The 25,401-nt window shown below is 41.8% G+C and overlaps 2 long non-coding RNA genes across 4 annotated transcripts in view; one reads left to right on the plus strand and one right to left on the minus strand.

Moving 5' to 3' along the window:
- LOC147014629 (uncharacterized) overlaps positions 1 to 25,401 on the plus strand; it is a 51,544-nt gene that overhangs the window by 23,711 nt on the left and 2,432 nt on the right. Inside the window, exons 3-4 of one of the 2 annotated variants that reach the window (XR_015050829.1) lie at positions 13,939 to 14,004; positions 24,564 to 24,824. This is a non-coding gene — a long non-coding RNA (uncharacterized LOC147014629). The remainder of the gene's footprint in view (positions 1 to 13,938; positions 14,005 to 24,563; positions 24,825 to 25,401) is intronic. The other variant, XR_015050828.1, reaches the window with a different exon arrangement.
- Positions 1 to 25,401, minus strand: part of LOC147014630 (uncharacterized) — a 38,713-nt gene that overhangs the window by 11,027 nt on the left and 2,285 nt on the right. For both annotated transcript variants that reach the window (XR_015050830.1, XR_015050831.1), the window contains exon 3: positions 2,249 to 2,305. This is a non-coding gene — a long non-coding RNA (uncharacterized LOC147014630). The remainder of the gene's footprint in view (positions 1 to 2,248; positions 2,306 to 25,401) is intronic.

Here is a 25,401-nt window from a genome sequence, read left to right on the forward strand (position 1 = left end):
AAGAGCCTGTAGTGCAGTCGGGTGGGGGCCTTTGTGATGAGGCGTCAACTATGGGGTTGGAACATCCAGAAGGGCCAAACCCTCGTGCGAACTTGAGCGATGGATTATGTCGATCAGACCGTCAGCTAAACATACAACCGACTTGAAGGATTATGATTGTACCTAATGCCTGCCTGTACAATGTTGTGATCTTAGGTTAGAGGAATGTGAGATATTGTAAGAAGCTAAGGGTTAGAGTTAGTGTTTTCTTGTTTACCCTTGGAATCTCACCAGTCGTAATTTGTTTTATTGTGCTATTTGAAGCTTTAATGACATACATCCGGACCCGGAAGGGTGGAGCGTGGGAGAAGCGCGCCACAACCGGGAATGGTGATGTCCGCTCTGATTGTCGGTCATACCGAAATATTTTGCCTCTTGCTTGCAATAAACCTTGTTATTGGATTTCGAGGAGCGAGACTGACTTCTGGGGACATTACAATGATCTCAAAAACGGTTGCCCCGACTTATTACCCGGTGTGCGAGAGGCAAAAAGCAGGGTTAAGCAATTGGTTCACTTTGTCTGTCTGTCTGTCGACGGACGTCAGTCTATGATCGAGGGACAACTCAATTTCTATTGAATTTTATGTTTTGAACACTTTAGAACATGAATCGGAACATGAATTGGAACACGAACCTGCAGTTTAGCAATACTTTGGCTCTGAATTTGGCAAATGGTAAGGAATCACACATGCGCAGAGAGTAAGGTAATTGTTTCGCCTGTCTTACAGTCAAACAAAATTGAAAATAATTCCAAACAGGAAACTTACTGTTTTAGTGATGTCATAAAGGACACAAACAATGGGCATGAATAACTAATGAAACGTGATGTATTGGGTGATGTAATAGATGGTGCATCAGCAATGGTAAACTTCCGAAATTTTCATTTTTCTACAATCTTTAAAATCATTTTATTTCAATTGAATTATATTCTTGAACACTGTAGAACACAAATCATCTTGTTTGCACTTTAAAAGGCCTCCAGTTTTGCAGTATTGCACTTGGACAAAATATTACACCGTCTTGACCAATCAAATTTGCCCCTTGCGCTCTCTGTATTGGGGAATATCGAAATTCAGACAAAATGGCGACTCATAGGAAATAAAGATCGTGCTTGGAACCGCGATAAGTAAGACTTTAGAAGACCCTTCCCATGTCCTTTTTATGAAGACTGCGCCGGTTAAGGTGTTCTTTCACTTTCAGTTGTCATTCTTTGTTTCTGACTTCTAATTCCAGGTGACGACAGGACATCAGTGGCAGAAACTGATTTTACCATAAAAATGCATGTGATTAAATATGGTAAAAAGGAGCTGTTTGTGAGTTTTATAATATTTAGAGTTTTACGTGTTGAATTTGACCTACACACATATTACATATATTCAGTGGAGTGGGGCATAATGTACAAACTACATATTCAATGGGGTTGGTGGGGCATAATGTTCAGCCTATATATATTTAATGGGGTGGCGCATAATGTACATACTACATATATTTAATGGGGTGGAGAATAATGTACATACTACATATATTTAATGGGGTGGAGAATAATGTACATACTACATATATGCAATGGAGTGGGGTTTCATTGAAAAACTGATATTTGAATGATGGGGTAGATAATGAAGGCTGCTTCGAAAAATAAGGGACGCTTAAAGGATGTAGTCGGGTGGGAAAAGAAGAGGGAATGTATGGAGCATCGGAGGGATGATGTCAAAATTCCAACTTTTTCTGAATCCCTATAATATGTAGATTGTCTCATTCCAGAAAACTGCTGCCGACCCTTATCAGCATCATCGGGGTGAAACAACCGTCTGTTACTGGCAATACATTGCCTATTCACCAGTCGGTTCACCATCTCAGGGAGTGGATTGATATTAAGGCTGTAACACATACATATTCATAAGCAGTAATCCCAGGTTACGAAACGGAATTCTTCAGAACAAACTTAGAACATACTAGTTTGAGATAAAACCGACCAAGTATGGCAAGCATTTCTGCATTGACTCAGGAACATCGTGAACCTCCCTAATAATTCCTTAAACCCTTACCTCTGTGTGTGAGCAGAAACACAGACTTAAACCTGCCTTGTTCACAATTATCAGTCATGCATGCGAACAAGTGAACACAGTAACAAAGTCAGTAGATGTGTCACAAAGAATCCTAAAATAAAGTAAACCAAAGTTTCTGATGGGACAAGCGGACACTTACGAACCTTATTTCTGGCCTTTGGCCTGAAGGACAGACACTTGTGATTCCTACGAGTTTTGTGCTGGAATTTGGGGTCGTAGTCGATGTACCAAGGCAGGGGTGGTGGAAAACAACAAAACAAAGGAGGTTGCATAAAAGTGTTAAGGTGAGACAACACTCCATTGACAATTAGTAGTCCTTGGATGGAAGGCACCTCATGACCATGTTTATTGAAACGTGCATGCCTTTTTCCTGTTGCCAATGCACTTATAATCCAATTTTTATGAGCTCAGCCAAAAGTTTCACAAAGCTCAATACTCTGTCTTTGTTATTGTTTTGAGTCTATCAATGTATTCACCAGATATAAAAACAAGTGATGATGTTCTTATTGATACTTCGAGTTCATCATTGGAGGAGATAAGCTGGGTGTTGACTTTGTGGTTAGGGTGGCTGGCTTGGAATCATAAGGTCCTGAGTTTGAGCTGCGTTTTCCGCTGAATTAACACCAGGTGGGGTTGACTCAGCCTGTCATCCTTCTGAGGTTGGCAAAATGAGTACCAGTGTATTGCTACAGCATCATCAGTGCACCCCAACAAAATGATAGCTACCCAGCAGCCAAATGCAAGAAGAAGAATATTGGAGTAGATAAGAGATGCAATTGAGAAAATTAACAGCAATAAAGCATCTGGACATGATAGCATTGCAGCAGTTATTGAAAGCGAATGTTGAAGTAAGAGTAGAAATTCCCCAATTTTGTTTAAGAGAACCTGGGAGGAGGAAAAGGTACCGGAGAATTGGCTGAAAGGTTTGGTTGTCCAAGATCTCAAAGAAGGGGAATCTTGCACACTGTAAAAACTGGAAAGGTATTTAAAAGGAAAGGTAGGAGAGGGTATTGCATTTGTGTACATTTCTCTGTCTGTCTGTTTGTTTGTTACTTGGCAAAAAACCCCCCAATTATTCCTGAGGTCAGCATATGCCAAAAGGTCAACAGAGGTCAAAGATCACCAACTTAGGTGCAATTTCTAAAATCCTCCATTTTCATCCGATTGATTTGAAATTTGGCATGGGATTTGCATATCAGGTCAAATAATTCAACCATCAATTATTTTTAAGGTCAAATTGTCAACATCGGCCGAATTTCTAAAATTGAGAGATAGGGCCAGAAACAATGTACCCTGTTTCAGATATATTATGATATCTCAAAAAGTTATATGATATCCAAGGTTATATGATATGATATCATGATATCCAAGGCCATCTCCACTCATGGCTTGCAGACTTCCTCTCCTGTCACAGTCACCGTGTGGCCCTAAATGGAGTTCTTTCATCCCCTCTTCCAGTCCAGGCTGGAGTTCCTCAAGGTAGCGTTCTGGGACCTGTTCTTTTTCTGGTTTTCATCAATGATCTCTCTGACTCTGGAAAATCCTCTATATCTCTTTGCTGATGACTCCACCCTCTGCCGTACCATCGGTCATCCCTCAGACCGGCAAGCAGCAGCTTCTTCGCTCACTGCAGATCTGGATAAAATCACAAACTGGTCTAACACGTGGAACATGTCTTTCAATCCGGACAAATCTCACACTCACTCTTTGTCTCTTCGAAAGGACCGTTTAGAACCCCCCCCCCATCCACTTTCTCAACAATCCTCTGGAAGAAGTCCTTTCTTTCAAGCTTCTGGATCTCACTATCTGCCATGACCTTTCCTGGGAAAGTCACATTTCCAACCTTTCCTCCAAAGCCAGTCGCCGACTGGGAATGCTCCGTCGTGCAAAGTCCTTCCTCGGCCCACCTGAGCTCCTGACAGCTTACAAAACTTTTTTCCCCTGCCTGATTGAGTACTGCTCTCCCCTCTGGGCTGGTGCTCCTGCCTCCCACCTTTCTCGGCTTCACGCTGTAGAAACCAAGGCATTTCAGATCATTGGCATCTCCCGCAATGAGGCTGAGTCTTTGGGCCTCTCACTCAATCACCGCTGGTTGGTCGGTGGTCTTTCTGTCTTCTACCGTCTCCTCTCCAGCCTCGCCCCCCCTCCCCCGCTCTCTCTGTGATTTGTCCCCACCACATTTTCGCAGGGCGCTCAAGGTCCGCCAACAACCCCCTTCTGTTATAACTACCAAAATCACGAATCACTGATCACCTTCGCTCTTTCATTCCTCTTTTTTCCTGCCTTTGGAATAAACTCCCTCACTCTATTCATTCCCATTCTTCCCTCTTGGCCTTCAAAACAGCTGTTCACCACCACCTCTTATCATCCCCCATCCAAATCCTCGATCTTTTCTATCCCCGATAATCCACCCAAGCCCACCTCCTTCAAATTCCCTGCTTTCCTTCCTGAAAGTCCCTGTAATGTCCATCTTCTATTCCCCATGTTCCCCATCCCATCCCTCCCCCTTCCACAGATCTCCTAATGTCTCTGTTCCTCACTGTTTTGTCCTTCCCACTCCCTCCCCTCTTGTCTCATGCCCCCCTTGTTGTACGTTGTTTGTTCGCTCTCACACGAGCCTCGACAAGGTATACAAAAAAATTAAGTTGTGGACGAGTTATGACAAAACTAGGTGGATAAGTTGGTTCGGTGATAAAAACAAGCCGATTAGATTTTGGTTCAGATCCAGCCCATCAGTGGTATACAAAACATAAACTGTTCAACCTGGCAGAGGTATGTGCTACCGGGTGATGTTCTACTTTGTTCTGTTTTTCCAAGTGTCGCTCCATGAGTGATTTTTAGCCCACATTGGACTTAATCTGAAATGGGGGCTGATGGATTTGGTCTCAATTTTCATGTCCATGCGTGCATCCTCAACCATATCTCGGACATGTAAACACTGATTTTATTCCTCCTTGGCACAAAGACAACACATGATGGTGTACATATGTACATCATTTTGTTTCATGACGCGATCAAAGATGGACGACTGGTGGTCATTTTAGTTGTTAAAAGCCAATGTTGAACACGTCATCAACCATTTCTCGGATATACATTTACCGATTTTATTCAAACTGAGCAATCAGATAAAGAATGATGGTTTACAGAAGTACGTCATTTGTTTTCGAGATCAGATCCAAGATGGCCGACTGGTGGCCATTTTGTTACTTAAATGTGCCCCCAACCATTTCTTAGACGTGCATAGTCCGATTTTGTCCAAACTTGACACCAGCACAGCACATGATGGCATACACATGCACCTCACTTTATCTTGTGATCTGATCAACGATGGCCGATTGGTAGACGCGGTCATTTTAGTTGTAAAAAAAAAACCTGGTATCAAACATGTAATGTCCTCAACCATTTCACAGGCATGCATTTACCGATCTTGTTCAAACTTGGCACACAGATAAAGAATGATGGTTTACATATGATTGTCTTTTCTTTTTTTTAAACCGAGATCAGATCAAAGATGGCTGACTGGTGGCCATTTAAGTTGTAAAAACTCTGATGTTGAACATGTCCTCAATCATTTTTCGGATATACATCTGCTGATGATGTTCGAACGTGGCACACAGATAATGAATGATGGCGTACATAAGCCCGTTATTCTTTTTCGACATAAGTTCCAAGATGGCCGACTCGCAGCCATTTTAGTTGTAAAAAAATACCCGATGTTGAACACATTCTCAACCATTTCTCGGACATGCATTTAACAATGTTGTTAAAACTTGGCATCCAGATAAAGAATGATTGTTTACATCTGCACATCGTTTTATTTTGTAATCTGATCAAAGATGGCTGACTGGTAGATTGGCAGCCATTTTAGTTGTAAAAAAAATACCCGATGTTGAACACATTCTCAACCATTTCTCAGACATGCATTTAACAATGTTGTTAAAACTTGGCGCCCAAATAAAGAATGATGGTTTACATCTGCACATCATTTTATTTTGTAATCTGATCAAAGATGGCCGACTGGTAGATTGGCAGCCATTTTAGTTGTACATAAATATGGGATAGCCTTTACCTCCATTACAAAAACAACGGGGGCTGAGACATGTTAAGTATTTATTACTTGTTATTTGTCTGTTTGTTTGTCTGCACAGAACATCAGTGTTTTTCTTTGCAATCACTTATCGGATGGATTATCCTGTTATTAAGATATGGAACAAACGATGGGTTGGATTATTAAAACCCAGAAACGCAATTGGAACCAGATCGGGAGTTAGTGATGTACCTGCTGTATTTACTTTGACCAGGTAAAGGTAGATTTAGACTGAAAAGGGTGACTTGCTGCTCACTTGATTAGCTGAAATGACCTCTTTTGATTCATTAAAAGAACAATGCTTGACATTATTGTAAGCTCGTAAAATTTAATTACTAGATTGTAACTCAACAATATGCAATATAGATCCATCCATCCATCCATTGGGACCATACTCTGTGCAGAGGATTGGTGCTGCCGAAAGCAGTCTCCTTGGTGATTGGGCACAATCCTGGATGAGTCGCCACTCCAACACAGGATACCAGCAAGCTGGCACTCATTTTGCCGACCTCAGAAGGATGACAAGCAGAGTCAACCCCACCTGATATTAATTCAACAGCCGAGTGGGATTTGAACTCGGGATGCTCAGATCCCAAGCCCAAAACCCTTACCATTGAGTCAACAACAGGCATATATGACATGTGAAATTTACATCACAACTCCTGTAGTGCAAAATTAGTCATTCCCCATTCCTTGAAACGCTCAACCCTGCAATAGCTTTTTCATTTCTGACATTTACGACTACTTATGTCATTTGGTGTGTGTCTGCATCAATCCTCTCATGTGCCACGTCTCCAAATTATTCATGAAATCCTGCTATCTGGACAAGCCTTTTTGGCTGCCCCTTCCCCTGCACCAGGCTCTCGTAAACAGTACCCAATTCCAGGTGGATGAAGGAGTAAATTACATTTACCTTCTCGAAAGAGATGAGTTTAGACCGTTTTTTTTCTTCTTCTTGATTTGAAGTAAACTTTTTATTTATTGAAACTGTAAAAAATATGTTAAACATAAAATGAAAGCTGCCAGAGTAAATGTACAGCCTGGTGTATAAAAAAGAAATGAATCCAATTACTGGCATTGCAGAAAATTGTTGTTAGTCTAGATTTTTTCTCTTTTTTTTTATTTTTTTTTTTAGGTGAATTTTTCCATTTGGTCCTTTTACAATAACCCTCCCCCCCTTTAAACTGAATGAATAATTTGGATGGGTGATGAGAAACATTTGAGATAGGAGGGTGTGCACAGGACATTTGCAGGACAGATAGGTAGCTTGGGTGTTGATGGGCGATTGTGCACCTGCGTAGTAATTGTGCTGTGTTAGAGGGTCTCGTTAAAAGGTGAATGTGCTGTCTGTGTTTGTTAATTCCTCACCGGACAAGCACCTTCATCCTGAAAACAAAATGAATACCCTGGTGTTTTCCCTGTGGCAGTGCCACCCTCACTATTCACCTCATCAATCCTCTTTATCCTCTTCCTATCCCCATCCCCTCCAGTGAAACTGGATAAATGATAAAGATTGCATTAGTATCGCAGACGATGCATGATTTGAAAGATTGAATTGGTGAGGTGCGGATGAAGCACATCCACGATGGGCCAAACGGCCTCCTACCATGTCCTTGTTCGTTTCGCCCCAAAGGGGTTACGAGACTATTGCTGCGTTTGTGTTTGTTATTGTGTGCGTGTGTGTTACCTCCATATGTGGGTTTCAGAAGGTGCAACGGAGCCCTTCCAGGTCCTGAAGTATCCACTATCGTGTGCGTGCGTGCGTGCGTGCGTGCGTGCGTGCGTGCGTGCGTGCGTGCGTGCGTGTGTGTGTGTGTGTGTGTTTCCACTTGTATATTTTTCATTTTCATTTTTTATTCTCTGCAACCACTTGTCCAATAGATGCAAAACTTTAAACATACCAAGGCCTCCCCATGGAGAATATTTTGTTGATAACCCTGACATCATAGGTTTCATGGCATGGCAGCTATATTGAACTAAAAGAAAGAATTTGGATATCTTTTTCTGAAACCGTTCAACAAAAAAAAATTAGAACTTGGCATTTGTCATCAACTCCCAATGAGGTAAATATATAGGGTGATAAGGATGATGTCATCAGTGAAGTGGTATTCCAGCCGTAATTGGTTGAATCGCGATGCTTATCCAAAACAATCTGAACTTTATAAATTAATCTGAACAAGGAAACAATCTGAATGAGTGAAAAATTAAATCTATGATTTATTTATTTATTTATTTATTTATGCGTTTATTGGTCATGTGGTCTGACGGCCATATTGGATTGAAAATAAAAATGTTAAAAAAAAACTTTTTCCAGAACCACTTAACAGAATGATGTGAAACTTCATAAATACAAGGTCTGACAAAGTTCCAAGATTGATGTTTTTTTTCTCGACAGGTGGCTGCATTGGCTTGTTTTGTAATTGGATGCTCATCGTATTCTTCCTGTCAGTAATGTGTTAGCCATTGTATCGATTGGTTGTGTTGTGTCGCTGTCGTGGAGTTTTGTTAAAATTATGAGTGTTGCATTCGTGATCTGAAGATGAACGACAAATTTATGGAACAGAGAATCATCATAAGTTTTTGGTAAAACTAAACCAGAGTGGCACAGATATTTTCAACAAGTTGAAGCTCATGCACAGGGAAGACGTAATATAAAGATCACGTGTGTTTGAGTGGGCCAATAGGTTTACGGAAAGGAGAATGGACGTGAATTGTGACACGTGCGGTCGGGGTGCCCATTGATTGCCAAAACGGACAAAAATGTCGAAAAGGTGAGAATGTTGGTCCGATCTGACCGATGTCCCAAACTCCAATAAAAGGACTTCATTTCGCATCAATATAAGCGATCCAGAGAGCTGTGACCAATGAGAAAAATGGCCTTTCGGATGACTTGTAAGGTTGCCTTGAAGCATGGCAGTGACATTGGCAAGCGTGTATAGATTCACAGGAAGATTATTTTGAAGGCGACCACTAAATATAATTGGTATGTTTGCAATTTAAAAAATTGCATTGCTTTAATCCTGGAACTTTATTGTTGGACCTCATATTATCGACTAACCTTGGGGAATGTAGTTTGAAAAAGATTTCAGATTCACCTTCATTGACACAATTTAACCTTAATGTGCATAAAATTGGTTGTTAAGTATCCTACTAATCAATCAATAAAGGTATGGATAATTGCAATGCAAGTAATATTGTTGCAGTTCTACAAAACCGCATGCCTCTAAAGCAATAGCACCCAAAATACAGTGATCCCCAGGCAGTTATTTTATTAGTCTTCATGTAGTTAGACCTTCCCCTCATGTCTAGTGGGTTAACGGGACGAAGTGCTTTGCGTGGGTTAATGGGACGAAGTGCTTTGCGTGGGTCTTGTATCTAGGTCTATCAACTATATCTCTGTCTCCTATTCTGATTTCTAATCCAACCCTTTCCTTTTAGCCATGGTACAAATCAAGCAAGCAAGCACACATGCCATGCAAAATGCGATTGAATAGCAAACACACCACATTGCCTTCCATGGCTTGGAACCACCACCACCAAACTCCCTGTAACTAAGCACACTACACACTATACAGCATGCGCATGGCGCGTGACTATTTCATTCAAATCTGTGCGCCAATTTCCAATGGCATCTCACCATGTTTCACCCTTCGCTCACCAAACTTCACCATTTTGACCACCAACACCTCCAGCACACGGGAAAAATATTCCCGCACCCCTCGTACCTTTGCAGCGCTACAATTAACCATTAAACAGAAGCTTGCTGCATGACTCAGGCTGTCCTTGGGCATTAATAGCGTCAACCACATCTCGCCGGGAATGTCCCGGGTGAGCACGTGCGATTGATACGATTCTCGTCCAGTTGCCAGAACATTGCAAGACGGGGCAGCAACGAGGGGTCGTGGAAAGGGCGATCCAGGAGCTTGGGATGGGCCCCGGGTGTGCATTTTGGCTCATGGGAGGGGGCCCATGGGTGGCAGGTGTGCATTGCTGTTTGGCATTCAGACTGCACTCGGATCGCATTCGGGGCCAGGTTGCCAGCTTATACACTATGTTGAGTTGAGCTCCGGGCCGTGTCAAGCCGAATAGGCGATTGAGACCGCTTCCAGCCCGGGGAGCCTGGCAGGGCGTGGCAAGAGCTGCTGTGGCCCAATAGAGAAGAGGGATTTGGGTCACAGCATGTCGCTTTTGGGTCGTGACCCCACCCTTCACCCAGGGCTTATAAAAGGTGGAGCACGGAGCCGCTCGCCCTCTTCTTTGCTCTGTTTTGCCCTCTTCTTCTCTGCTCCTCTTGGCTCTGCGTTGGTTGCTCCTCGTTGCCTCTGCCCTTCGCTGTCTCTTCACTTGCAGTTGGTGTGCAACTGAAACGTTCTTCTTCTTGAGGACCAATGCGAAGAGCACGTTGCCAAGAGCCCCGGCAAAGTGATTAAGCCGGAGATAATGCGCCAACTCTCGAGGTGGGAACGCTAGAGCGGAGCATCCCACGGAGGTACACGCTACACTAGCAGACTTTGCACGACTAGGTTAGGGATCTTTCGCCTCACGCATCTTCTCTTTCTCTCTCTCTCTCTCTCTCTCTCTCTCTCTCTCTCTCTCTCTCTCTCTCTCTCTCTCTCTCTCTCTCTCTCTCTCTCTCTCTCTCTCTCTCTCTCTCTCTCTCTTTCCACCCCTCTATCTCATCCCCTTTAGACGCACAAAAGAGCATCATTACTGACTCACAATCCCATTTTATTCTGGCATGACACGGCACTCCCCGTATTGCACTCCACCACCCCTCCCACTCCCACACCATAGAAACCAGTATTTCTCCTTCCTTCCTCCCCCAAAGTGCACTGGGTTGCGTTGGCTGGCCGACCGCGCCAGGTATTGGTGAGGCCGTTTGTCCTCATCTGCTCTCTTTCTTTCTGGCTACCTGATCTTCCTCGAGTGTGTGTGTGTGTGTGTGTGTGTGTGTGTGTGTGTGTGGTGTGTGTGTGTGTGTGTGTGTGTGTGTGTGTGTGTATGTGTGTGTGTGGGTGTGGTGTGGTGTGTGTGATGGCACCTGTCATTGCATAAGTCAAGAATGTATAAGTGATAACGGGATAAGTCTGCTCTATGTCTGCTTTTGTAAATTGCATGCCTTTTGCCACACCCCACAAATTCCTTGCTATCCTCTGCTGTACATACGAATAAACTCAATTTACTGTGCCACATACCTTTCCTTTCCATTGTAAATAAGTGCTTGTATAGAAATGTTCCCAGCTCGTTTTCATCTTTTCCTTCATTGGTTCAGCATGGTTTGTACTCTAGTCTAGCCAGGGCTTTATCCCCCAACGATCTGTTTTCCTCGCCGGTACATTCTTATCAGTTACGCTCGGCTGCACCATATCCGGTAAGGTGATCCGGTTTGAACAAGGCTTACCGAGGGTGTGTCCCCCGGTCATTAAACCACGTGACGTTAAACCACGTGACATAGGTAAACGGTATCAGACGGAGGACCCTAAGTCATGTGTTAGAGTTATTGGCGTTTACGGTCGATTAGCAACCCGCCGTGTCACGGAGTTATTCATGTGTGATGGCCTACGATCCCGGAGAGTCTGGTGGGAACCCGAGGTAGCTTCCTCCCCTGGTGGTCTCCCTCGCCTCAGACCCCCGGGTCCACAACAATTGGGTGCATGGAAGATACAGGTACATGGGCCATGATAGCAGTGGGCTATAATAGTAGCGTGTTCAGTTAATGATTATATTTTTGTTTGGAATGAACGCGTGAGTTGAGACTATGCACGCTACCGAATGTCGTTCTATTATTTCCTTGCATTCGCCTTTGTATGACTTTGTACTTTTACATCTTGTGATGGATTTGCTGATAAACTCATAATAACCTCAACCATTATCATTTCATTTCTAAAATATACAATTATTTTCAGAAGGAAAGCCTGTTATCCAAAACATTCATGCATTCAATTATACAAAACATTAAATAATTTGCCTTTGCTGGGAGATTTGAACATTGCGATTGTCATCGGTTAGTGGCAAATGGGGTTTGTTGTGTGAGTATGGAAGTGATTTTGAGAATAATTTTCAGATGTAGTGATTTTAGAAAATTTAGTTAAAAGGTTTAAAAAAATAATAACCCAAAAACTTGTATTTTAACAGATGTGTGGCAATTATAAAGTTTTAGCTCTTTATTAATTTTTTTAAATATTTGTCATTTGGAATTTTGTACAAAAAAGTTGAAAGTCTTTATGCCGTTAATGTTATAAAATGATTGTATGAGAGGTGGCGGCGTTGTGGTGCACACATGGATTTAAAATCTTGTATTTTGGATAAATAACCCCTAACCTATGGATGGATGTATTGATCAGATGCTTTAACAGTGGATAAATTTAACCCCTGACCTGTGGATGGATGTATTGATCAGACGGTTTAACATTTTATAAACAATATCTGACTTGTGGATGGTTGTAATGATTGGATAGTTTAACATTGGCCAAATTTAACCCCTGACCTGTGGATGGAGTTTGGTGTTGGCTTCGCAGTTTGGGTGGTGGCTTGGGATCCTATGGTCCTGAGTTCTTGCCCCGTTTTCCACTGAATTAACACCAGGGGTTGCCTCAGCCGGTCATCCTTCCAAGGTCGGCGAAATGAGCACCAATATACTGGTAATAGGGGCACTGCATCAGCGGCATAGCCACGCTTCCAACCAATGATGCAACCAGCAGCCAAAAAGGTAGCACACCATGGGAACCTATGGATGGATGTAATCATCACACGGTTTAACATTGGATAAATTGAACCCCTGACCTGTGGATGGATGTATTCATTAGATTGTTGAATAGAATGATTTGTGTTGCTGCTAAAATTTTTATCTCGTTTCTGTGAACGTTGGCCACATCCTTCCCATGGAAATAGGTCACCTCGAGACCAAAGTGAGGAGCTGTTAGGGTTAGGGTCTGGACCCAATTTTTAGGTGGTCCCTCTGATGGTCTTTTCTGCACTCAGGGGGGTGACTAATGGATCCACAGAGCTCCCAGCTCTCCGAACGTCACAATGAAGATTGTGGTGAAATAGGATTTGGATGAAATTTTGTGGGCAGGTTGGGTGTGTGAAAAGGACGAACTGATTCGATTTTGCTGAAGATCCGAATCCGGATTCAGATACGATTATTATTTAATTTTTTAAGTGATTCTTCACCATTGACAGATGGGTCTAACAACGATATATGGCATGATATTTCAAAAAGTTATTGCGGTCGATATGTTCTCATGGATCAGGCATTGCGTGGCGGAGGTATGTGCTCTACCGAATGCCCTTCAAGTTACCCTCACCAAAGGAGAGGGTATTCCATTTGGGTCCATTTGTTACTTGCAAAATCGAAGATTTTTCAAGGATATTTGTGAGTCGATTTTGTTATTCTGTCTGTCTGTCTGTCAGTTTGTCTGTTTGTTCATCGCCTCCAGGTCACAATTTTAAACCGATCTACACAAACTTCACCACATGGTCGAGCTTATCATAAGGAAGAAGTCTATTGTTGTTGAAGTCAAAAGGTCAACATAGGCCAAAGGTCAACAACTAAGATGGTATTTCTAAAATTTGCAATTTTCATCCGATTCACTTGAAATTTGAAGAGGAGTTGCATATTTGGTCATTGAATCCAACCACCAATTATTTTAAAGGTCAACTTTGTTTTATGGATTTTGAAAGCATCGTGCTCTGCACGACATTTTCTTCTTATATTATTTGTTTGTTTGTCTGTTTGTTTTTCAGTACAGAACTTTCGTGTTTTTCTCTGCAACCGCTTTTCGGATTGAGACGAAATAATTTTCAACATTGGTACGACTTCTCATGTAGAATGTTTTAATGATAAAATGTAGTGGGGTTCTCATGTAGTGGGGTTGTATCGAAGTGGGGTGGCATGGTTCTTTTTTTCACCATAGATGTGACTACTCATGTAAAATGTTTTCGCGATAACTATGACATCATAGGTCACGTGGTGTGGCAGCCATATTGGAAAAACGGGAAAAATTTGGACCTCTATATCTCTGAAACCGCACCAAGGAAAAAATTGAAACTTGTTACACAGCAAGTACTCCTCATGAGGAATAAGTGCGATTTTTTTTTATGACATCATAGATGACTTTGTTATGATGTAATAGGTGCCTTTTACATAGAATGCTACATCTGATTAGTATGAAAATTTTTGAAGGTCCTCTCGGGATAAAATAGTCCACAGAAAAAAAAAATTGATGCCGTCATCGGTCACGTGATTCGGCAGCCATATTGTTTAAAAAAACAAAAAAACCTTCAAAAATCTTCTTTGAAGTGGCTGAACAGATTGAGGTGAAACTTTACAGATATGACTGCCTATCCATGAGGAACAAAATGTTCACACATGTGAGTTCATAGGTCACATGGTTTGGCAGCCATATTGGATTTACCCTAAAACGTATAAAAAAATCTTCTTCTTCAGAACAGCTGGACAGATCGAGGGGAAACTTCACACAAATGTTCCCCAAGCCATGGGTATACAGGTTTGTTTAGGAATAATTGATAGGTCACATGGTTTGGTTGCCATATTGGATTGAAGAGAAATATTAAATCATGTTTTCTCTGGAACCACGATTCAATTGACATGAAACTTCACAATTATGATCTAGTAGTGATGGGAAATACATGTTTTAAATTTCAGCTTGATCGGACGCATGGTCTGGCAGCCAGAATTATTTAATCTTTTGATATGGATTCATATATATATATATATATATATATATATATATATATATATATATATATATATATATATATATATATATATTTTTTTTTTACTTTTTTTTCGAATAAGGCTCACTTGGTTGTGCATGGATGGGTTTGAGGGTAGAGGAGTAGCAGCCGAAAGGTAAATCGCATCCAGGTTCCTCCTGATGACTTCATCTTTGCTTTTTGCTTGTTTGGGTTCCTTATGATGACTCCAATGCAGGACTATACCTATTTGGTATTCCATTTTGATTTGAATTGAATTTATTTTAATCCCATTCTAAATTCAATTGAATAATAATAAACGTCATGGGTCAGGTGTCCGTTCAAAGTGGGGTTGCATAAAAGTGGGACATGTTGGATCCCAGTCATCACCTCCAGTAGTTATAAAGTGGCAGTTATAATTATGTCTTATTAATTACGTAACACACTAGTGCAAAAACACCACACAAAACAAGTTCTGGCGAGGGTCTTCAATCTCTGATTGCTCTTTTTCTTGTTTTATACTGGATGCATCTATCTATCTATCTGTCTATCTATTGGTCATATAATGAAAGAAGATTGCACAAAAAGGGTGTAAAATATAAAATGTAAATGTAAAATTTACATTAAAAATGTAAATGATGTAAAATAAAATTGCATATTTTCAGCAAGCCAGCCAACACCTGATTCATCACAGAACAATGCAGGGCCAACTGCGGACGAGTGACCCATGAACTTTGTTCAAGTCAATCGGTATACAGTCTTCAGTAACAGTCTGAATATTGTGGAGTGCTCGCCAAGTGGCTTAAGCGCTCAAGAAAGCACTCCAATAAAATGGTTGATAAGGAACGGCAGGCTTGGCAAGCGATTAGCGATCACCGATCCGTCATATTAAACACCTCCTGGGAACACCTAAAATGTCACACTATGTAGGAATTCGACATATTTACACTTTTTTTAGCAGTATGAACTGCCTCTAAGTTCAATTCTGGAGCTTAAAATTAGTAATTTGGCTCACTTTAAGAGATTGTAGAAGTTCTGGTATGTGCGGAAATGAAATAAAGCCACGAACGCTGGCGTCTGCAGGCGTTTATGAGCATTGCAATGTATCCAGCGATTTGTAGGTATGATGATTAGGCATTCGATGATATGAGTGAGGAAAGTGAAAAAAGAGACGTTATTGTCAAGAAATTTTTGCGGCCTGTTGAATGTGAAGGCATTGTTGAGCAGGCCAAAACAAAATGCAAATTAAGTCCCCATCAGGGGAGAGTGAGGTGTCTGAAGATGTGCATGATAAAGGATATAATTAAATAAGGCCGTTAATTATCTTCAAAAGGGGAGTTTTAATTAACCCAAACACCCAATTTTCACTCAAGCTCTCCCTTTGAGTTGTCTTGGTGTGCATGCAAAGTTTCAGGCTGCTAGATTTTATGTTTTTTGAGTTATAGAGGACACACACACACACACACACACACACACACACACACACACACACACACACACACACACACACACACACACACACACACACACACACATACACATACACATACACATACACACACACACACACACTGACATTTATGAGTATAGATTCTCTTTCAACGAATAAGTGCTATTCTTTTGGGTTATATTTAAGAAAAAAAACAGTGAAATGTCTGCCTTATAAAATGGCATCCTTAAATTCCACGATCAAACAAGCTTTTCATCCATGTGACCAGCTTTCTCGAATTAGCTCCACCGTATCCCACCAAGGACTCTGATGTTTAGCGAACCGGCACTCGAGGCAAGACTCCATCAATCACTCGCCTGAGTATATTTGTTTTATGAACTCATAAAAGGCCTACTTTGCTGTCTGTCACTGGGAAACAAATGTTCATAAAGCAATAGATGTGTATTTTAACCTAGCGTGAGGGCATACTTGTTGTGGCACACAGTGCCACACACTCGAGGTGCCTTCTTCGGGTGTTTCAGGTCGAGTTTCAAATGCGTCAAAGCACACCCTCGAGGGCTGGAACACGAATTATAAAACAACCGAGATATATGCATACTCGTCCATTAGCCGTTTAGCCTGAGTTCAAATTTTGATCCAGCCTTAAACTCATCCTGGTGTTTTGCAGGCAGGGCAAGGCCTCAATGTGTGCGTTGTCCTTCGGATGGGTGTCCTATCTGTCTGAAAGAGTTGAGTGGACGTTAAATATCCCACGGTGTCCTTTGTGAAGCATAAATGAGTTGTTGCTGCGGCACCCTGAACAAGTTAGAAAATCGTACTCTAACCTTCATGGGACACTGCATCAGTGGCACAGCTTCGACCCCAGGAAATGATGAGACCCACAGCACTGCGTACAGAAGAATAATAATAATAATAAGAAGCCCCCTCCCTGGAAAGACCCAATCAATCTATTGTTGGATAATCGAGAGCATACTCATGATCACAGACTTACTATTTACTGACTGTCTTAACTCAGCAGCAGACATTGTTAATGCTCACAAGGAATGACTTGCAGTAAAATGAAAATGCTTACAGGATTCCTGAACTCTTTAGCCACATCACCAATAGCCAGGGTGATCAGGTCTGAGGAAGAAAATAGGGAACATTCGGGCACGGGTCAAGTAGTGAAGTGGCTGTCATTGGCTCCATTGTCCTTTGTGTGATTATAGAACCCATTGTGAATGTAATGTTATTGTGTGAAGGGCATTTTTGTACGTTTTATGAAACCTTCCACTGTCGGATAGGGGAAGGCTTATACCTGTTGTCGGGTTTGTTTCTACAATTAGTACCCCCAATTTTAATGGTGCCTCATAGTTTATTATACCCCAAGGAGGACTAAACCATTGAGAATTTTTCTTTATTTTTAATCAATCTCTTCCTGTGCTCCCATCACTCTTAAGATTTGAGCTGTATCAATATCTGAGCTGTATCAACGTCTGAACTTTATCAATATCTGAACTTTGTCAATATCTGAGCTGTATCAATATCCAAGCTTTTTCAATATCTGAACTGTATCAATATCTGTACTTTATCAATATCTGTGCTTTACAAATATCTGAACTGTATCAATATCTGTGCTTTATCAATATCTGAGCTGTATCAATATCTGTGCTTTATCAATATCTGAGCTTTTTCAATATCCGAACTGTATCAATATCTGTGCTTTATCAATATCTGAGCTGTATCAATATCTGTGCTTTATCAATATCTGAGCTTTTTCAATATCCGAACTGTATCAATATCTGTGCTTTATCAATATCTGAGCTGTATCAATATCTGTGCTTTATCAATATCCGAGCTTTTTCAATATCTGAGCTTTTTAAATATCTGAACTGTATCAATATCTGTGCTTTATCAATATCTGTGCTTTATCAATATCTGAACTGTTTCAATATCTGTGCTTTATCAATATCTGTGCTTTATCAATATCTGAGCTGTATCAATATCCGAGCTTTATCAATACCCGAGTTTTTTCAATATCTGAACTTTATCAATATCCGAGCTTTATCAATAACTGAGCTGTATCAATATCCCAGCTTTATCAACATCTGAGCTGTATCAATATCCGAGCTGTATCAATATCTGAACTTTATCAATATCCAAGTTTTGTCAATATCCGATCTGTATCAATATATGAGCTGCATTAATTTCTGAGCTGTATTAATATCCCAGCTTTATCAATATCTGAACTTTATCAATATCCAAGTTTTATCAATATCCAATCTGTATCAATATCTGAGCTTTATCAATATCTGAGCTGTATCAATATCAGAACTTTATCAATATCCGAGCTGTATCAGTTGTGAAGCTGTATCATTATCCGAGCTGTTTCAGTTTTGAAGCTGTATCAATATCTGAGCTGTATCAGTTTTGAAGCTGTATCAATATCCGAGCTGTATCAGTTTTGAAGCTGTATCAATATCCAAGCAGTATCATGAGCTGAATCAATATCTGAGCTGAATCAATATGTGAGCAGTATCCCAAGCTATACTAATATCTGAGCTGTATCAACTTCCGAGTTGTATCTCAGAGCCGACTCGAATTTTGGTGTGAAATTTTGCGTCAATAATGTGAATGGAAAGTTTATGGGGTTGACATATTTTTGACCTTCACATAATTTTAAGTTCATGACCTAATCATAGACATTTAAACATTTTCATACCTCTGCGCCGAAGGCGCTGGAGGCGTTGTTTTTGGGTCGTCAGTGCATTTGTCCGTCTCTCCGTGCATCTGTCCGTCTGTACATGCATATGTCCGTCCATGAAAGGTTTTTGTTACCACGATAACTTAAGAACGGCTGAAGGGATCTTTGTCAAACTTAGTACAAGTATTTATAATGATGCATAGATGAACTGATTACATTTTGGAGTGGAGATCAAAGGTCAGAGGTTATGTTAGATTAAAAAAAAAAGTGTAACCACGCTAACTTGTGAACCAGTGATTGGATTTTGACCAAACTTGATACAAGTATGTATAATGATGGAAAGATGAACTGATTAGATTTTGGCATCAAGAGGTCAGATGTCATGTCAGGTAAAAACATGATACTTGAGAACAGCTGAAGAGATTTAAATCAAACTTTGTACAAGTATTACAATTATGTAATAATGTTGGTGGAGGCATATCGGTCGACGTTGTGATGTCGAAGAGAGCCGACCGAGTTCACCAAAACTTTACTAAGGTTTGTCCAATTGGAACTAAATTGCCCTCTCTGGATAGCTGAGAGCCACCATTTAGGTTTTTCTGCCAATATCCGAGCTGTATCTCGGATCCAGCTTGTACTTTCGGAATTAAATTTTGCATCAATGGTGGGAATAAAAAGTATGCGGGGTTAACTTCATTTTTTGTATTATTGATGCGGGACAGAGGGTATTTCAATTTCCAATTCCTATGGCTACAGTGTTACTTATTCACGGTTTTCTTCCTGCGCAACACCAGGTAAATCTGTATATGTATATATATATATATATATATATATATATATATATATATATATATATATATATATATATATATATGTATATATATATATATATATATGTATATATATATGTATAAATATATATGTATATATATGTATATATATATATATATATATATATATATATATATATATATATATATATATATATATATATATATACACACATATACAGTAGACTATGCGTAAGTCGGCAGCGTGTAACTCATCACTTCGCCGAAGTTGGCAGCGTCAAAAAGTCTCGAATTTATCTCATGTTAAATCCCTTTGAATAAAGGGTCATCCCTCTGTAAGTCGTCATCTCTAAGTCGTCACTTCGTCTAAGTCATCAGATGTTGTCCGTTCCCACGTAATGGAAACTCAAGTAAATTACCACTCCTAACTCGTCACACGGAACTGCTGCCTCGTGAGAATCCCGATTTCATGGAATCGTGATGCTCGCTCATTGGTTTACACCGCCAGTGATAGGCTATTTATAACTGTGTACACATGTTGATCGCACTGCAGGCAGGACAATGGCGACAAAGCGTAAGCTTACAACTAAAACCTACCAAGAAAAATACGACATTATCCAGTTTTGCGAGGCAGACCCACTGATGAAGAAAACAGCCATAGCTGAGAAGTTCGACATCAAACGGCAGACATTGAACAATATCTTGAAGAATAAGGGCAAGATATTTGGACAAGTGGAGAAGATCGCGAGGCCGGGAGTAAGTGTGAAACGCGTGAAATGTGTGTCCTTTGAAGATGTCGATGACGCGCTCATCATCTGGTTTCGGCAAATGTCGGCTCGGCCAAATATTCGGTTGGACGGTCAAATGTTGCTGCTGAAGGCACGTAAATTTGCTGCGGACCTCGGGCATAATGATGCCGAGACCTTGCCGATGCACTGGATAGTCAGATTCAAAGTGAGGTGGGGAATTGGCAAGGTCAAGAAGTGCGGCGAATCAGGCAGCGTGGATTCGGCAGTGGTGCACGACTGGAAGGATGGCAAATTGGAAGACATCTTGGAAAGGTATCAGCCTCGGGACGTGTACAATACCGATGAGACTGGGTTTTTCTGGCAGATGCTGCCAGAAAAGTCTCTGGGGTTCGTTGGTCAATCCCATCATTGTGATAAGCAGGCGAAGTTGTTGTCTTACAGTTGTTCATGACATTTACGTTTTATAAACTGATTCATGAATTCCATCTTTGCTTGATCACTTTCCAACTCACCAATGAACCCCCACATATACCCCGAGGATTGTGTTTTCCTTTTGGTACAATAGCCGGCTCTCATACATATGTGTCCAGGCCATGCACGACTTCATCCTTCACCCCACAGTCATCATGAATGTTCGCATACGCATAAGTCGTCACATTTCTAAGTCGTCACTTTTTTCTCGGTCCCGATGGTGACGACTTACGCCTCGTCTACTGTATATATATATATATATATATATATATATATATATATATATATATATATATATATATATATATATATATATATATATATATATATATATATATTGTTGTGGGCCGGGGGGTCGGGTGAGAAGACCACTTGGTGGGGGAAGCTATGTCGGTTCCCACCAGACTCCCTGGAATTGTAGGCTGTCGCACACAGATAATTCCGTGACGCAGCAGGTCGCTTAACCGACCGTGGACGCCAATAACTCAACCGCGTGACCGAGGGTCCTCCCGTCTATGGGTTAATCGGGTTACCTAATTGATCACGTGGTTTAATTACCAGGGAAACACGCCCTCGATACGCCCTGTGCTAACCAGATCACTCTACCGGACCGGATCACTTTTCCAGATCAGATGCAGCCAAGCGACACTGCCAAGGACGTACCAGCTTAAAGAAATGGATTGTTGGGAATAAAGTCCCGGCTAAACTTGGATTCGGACCATGCTGAATCAATGGAAGAAAAGACAAAAATGAGCAGGGAACAATGAGCAGAAAAGACAAATTCCTCATAATAACAATTTATGTACAAGCAGGCGAGGAAAGATATACTTGGCACAGTGAAGATTTATTGGGGTGTGTTGTGTAGAGATAGAAAGAAGCATGTGGTGCTACAATAAACAGGCAACTTACAAAAGGGGACACAGAGCAGACTTAACGTGGAAATAATAACAATAACAATGATAATCTTCTACAGTCTTACTTAAGCAGACAGGCGCCAGCACACACACAAACACACACACACAAACACACAAACACATACACACACACAGACACAGAACCAAATGAAGAGGGAGTTTTGTAACTGGGGAGGGGGGGGGTGGTGGGGGGCGTTGAGGCTATGATCTCGGTACCTGTGCGCCTGATAGCACGATGTGCCACCAATACGTTTCGGAAGGGATTCTCCGAGGTGCGGTACCCAACAATGTGTGTGTTGCCTCTGGCCAAAGCCACACGCGTGGAGACTGCTCGTGAAGGAGGAGCTTAAGTGGAGAAGGGGTGAAGTGAAGAGGTCGAGGGTGGAGCAGTGGGCGGGATCAGGTAGGCGGGTGGGGTCGACGTGGTGTGGGCAAAGACGAGGAGGCGGAGTCGAGGAGGTGGGTCGTGGCTATGTCGACGTGGGCGGAGTCGAGGAGCAGGAAACACAGACCGACCGGGCAAGAGGGACTGCCCTGACCTTTATAGGGCCCGCAGCTCGGGGGGAGGGGCCATGCCGAATCCAAACGTCATCACCCGAATCGGGTGCTCTGATTGGCCCTCATGTGGCCTGCCAGCTTGGCCCGGAAACCGCCTCACTTCGTTTCCGGCAAGGCCACCCCCAACAGTGACAATATTATGCTCCGAACCCACGACATGACATGAATCGCCCACACCGTAATTGGCACGCGAATCATCCTGCAAAAAACCCCGAGTGACCGGTCGAAGGTCCCGCATGCCCGCTCGGGTGTTTGACCAGCGTCGATCAACGCGCTCATTCCGCGCGCGCCAAAGTGGCCCGCACTGTACATTCGCTGGCTCGATCGCAGCCTCGCTGGCTGTAGAGACGAGAAGACGTTCACCATCCGTGGAGAATCCACTGCTGCCAGTGAGGACCGAAGATACATCGCCATGGATAAATCTATGCACGTTTCACGAGCGGCGTACGTGTCTGCTTTCGAGCACATTCCATACAGTGCACGCGGTTCCGCCATTACGCACGTGGCCAGCGCTAGCGTTCACACGACTCCGCTAGCGTGTGCGCGGGGTGAACACCAACATGCATCGGTTATTGAGGTTTAAAAAAGAACAATCCGATTCTACCAGCACACTCGTATCCTGCTGAACATGGCGTGGAGTCGGCTTTTTTGTCCTCTGTACGTGTTTCGTGCAGCGTGGGCGTCGTGCTGGCCGTGTTTCCCGTGCGGTGAAAAACACCATTCGTGCAGCCTCTTAAGAGGTATTTATTCGCATGCCTTTTTAATGCAACCAGCAATTCTCCCCAGACCATCGGAAGCTCGAGTTGACAGGCCCGCATTGCCAAGCACATCACTCGCCGCACACGCCAGGTTTTGGGCTCGCCCGGGAACGAGAATCTCTGAGCAGCAGATCCCTCACCGCGGCGCCGCACATGGCTATTTACCTCAGGAATAATCAGAAAAGAAGAAGAGTGGGGATGAAAAATGATTGAAGTAAACCCAGCTGTAAGATCATCACAACGCACTCCCTTGTTGACCCACTAAACAAAAGGAAGGGGACAATCTACATGTATAATAATGGAATAACTGTCTTGGGACACCTATCTGTTGTTTGCATGCGGTTCCAAGAACCGTAACATATATATATATATATATATATATATATATATATATATATATATATATATATATATATATATATATATATATATATATATATATATATATATATATATATATATACACACTGGAACGGCACTCAGTAGAGCACATACCTCCACCTGGCTTAACAGTTTATATTTTGTATCCCACTGAAAGGCTGGATTCGGACCTTAACCCAAATCGAATTGGCTTGTTCTCTTCACCTACCCAACTCCTCCACCTAGTTTTGTTATAAACCATCCACAACTTTTCGAAATGTCACGTTATATATCGTTTTTCGCTCCATCTCTCAATGGTGAAGAATCACTTAAAAAAAAAACTCTTGTATCCGGATCTTCACCAAAATCGAATCAATTGGTCCTTGTTACACACACAACCTGTCCACCAAGATTCGTCCGAATCCGTGCACATCTCGTTGTGATATCCTGCTCACAGACAAACAAACCCATTCAAAGACAGGTGTGACAACACGAGCTCCGTCCACGTTTGGTGGCGGAGGTACTGCTAATTAAAAACATTTTCAGGAACCTTTTTCCCCCTCACTAATTACACACCTCTCTATGTATGTATAAAAAAGACCAAATATTTTATTGGACCATCGTGAGTAGCTTGTTCCGAGAACTTTTTGAACATCCATTTGTATTTGGCGTCACCTGTAAAATGCAATTGATTTCCTGCAAATCCTATGTTTTTTTAAACACCATCGATGTGGGTGTTTTTTTTTCTTTCTGCATGTCATTTCGCCGAAGTCAGGTCGTTTCCATGATGTTTCCCTCCCATTTTTTTCAACTCCTGTTTTCTCATTTTACAAAACTCACACTTCCTTGAACTGTGACTCCATCCTGACCTTTGGCCTCGAGTTACTGATTAGTTCGAAAACTTGTTCTTTCATTGCAGCTTCAACATGCACATCGGGCTCAGCCTTGACCTCAATCTCCTGCATGACCAGGCCTTGAGCTTGGACTTCAATTGGTGCTTCACCCCTCAGTTATGCCTTGGATATGAATTCAACTTGGCAGATCCTCGGTTCATGACGGTCTCATAAAAACCAACAAATGGTTGAAAGTTTTGAAGTTATGAGTTTTTAAAACATCCCATCGTGGTTTTGAAATATGATCAGCTCTTCTTCTTCTGTTTATTTCTTCATTACGACAGCAGGTATGAACATTTGTCTTGTGTCTCGTGTTGATAAAATCATGAGTTTGCTTTAGCTGTGGTGGTCGAATCTCCCATCTACTCTCAGCCATGATGTTTTCTGATGGAATTACTATATTCTTGGGGTAGGTTGGGAAAACTTGGCACATTCATCGTATAAAATTGATGAGTTTACCATGCTACTTGTTTACGAGGTATGAATATAGCATGCTATCGCTGGACTATCATAATAATCATGAATCACGATCATTCGTCATAAATATACCATGCTCTTGATGTAATGATATCGGTGCTGAAAGGGCTCACCTGGGTGGTTGGGTGGTGCTGGATGGCTTGGTTATGCTTGGTGGGTTGGTGATGTTGAGACGTTTTGTTGTGCAGGGTGGTTTGATTATGATGGGTGGTTTGGTTGTGCTGGATGGATTAGTTATTCTAGGTGGTATAAGTGTACAGGGTGGTTGGGTTGTGCTCGGTGGTTTGGTCATACTGGGTAGTTTGCTTGTTCTGGGTGGTTTGGTGGTACTGGGTGGTTTGGTTGTGCTGGATGGCTTGGTTATTCCAGGTGGTATAAGTGTACAGG

Source organism: Eptatretus burgeri, chromosome 13 (genome assembly GCF_056783735.1).
Source record: "Eptatretus burgeri isolate ZD-2024b chromosome 13, Ebu_testis_v1, whole genome shotgun sequence".
In the NCBI taxonomy this organism is placed as follows: Eukaryota; Metazoa; Chordata; class Myxini; order Myxiniformes; family Myxinidae; genus Eptatretus; species Eptatretus burgeri.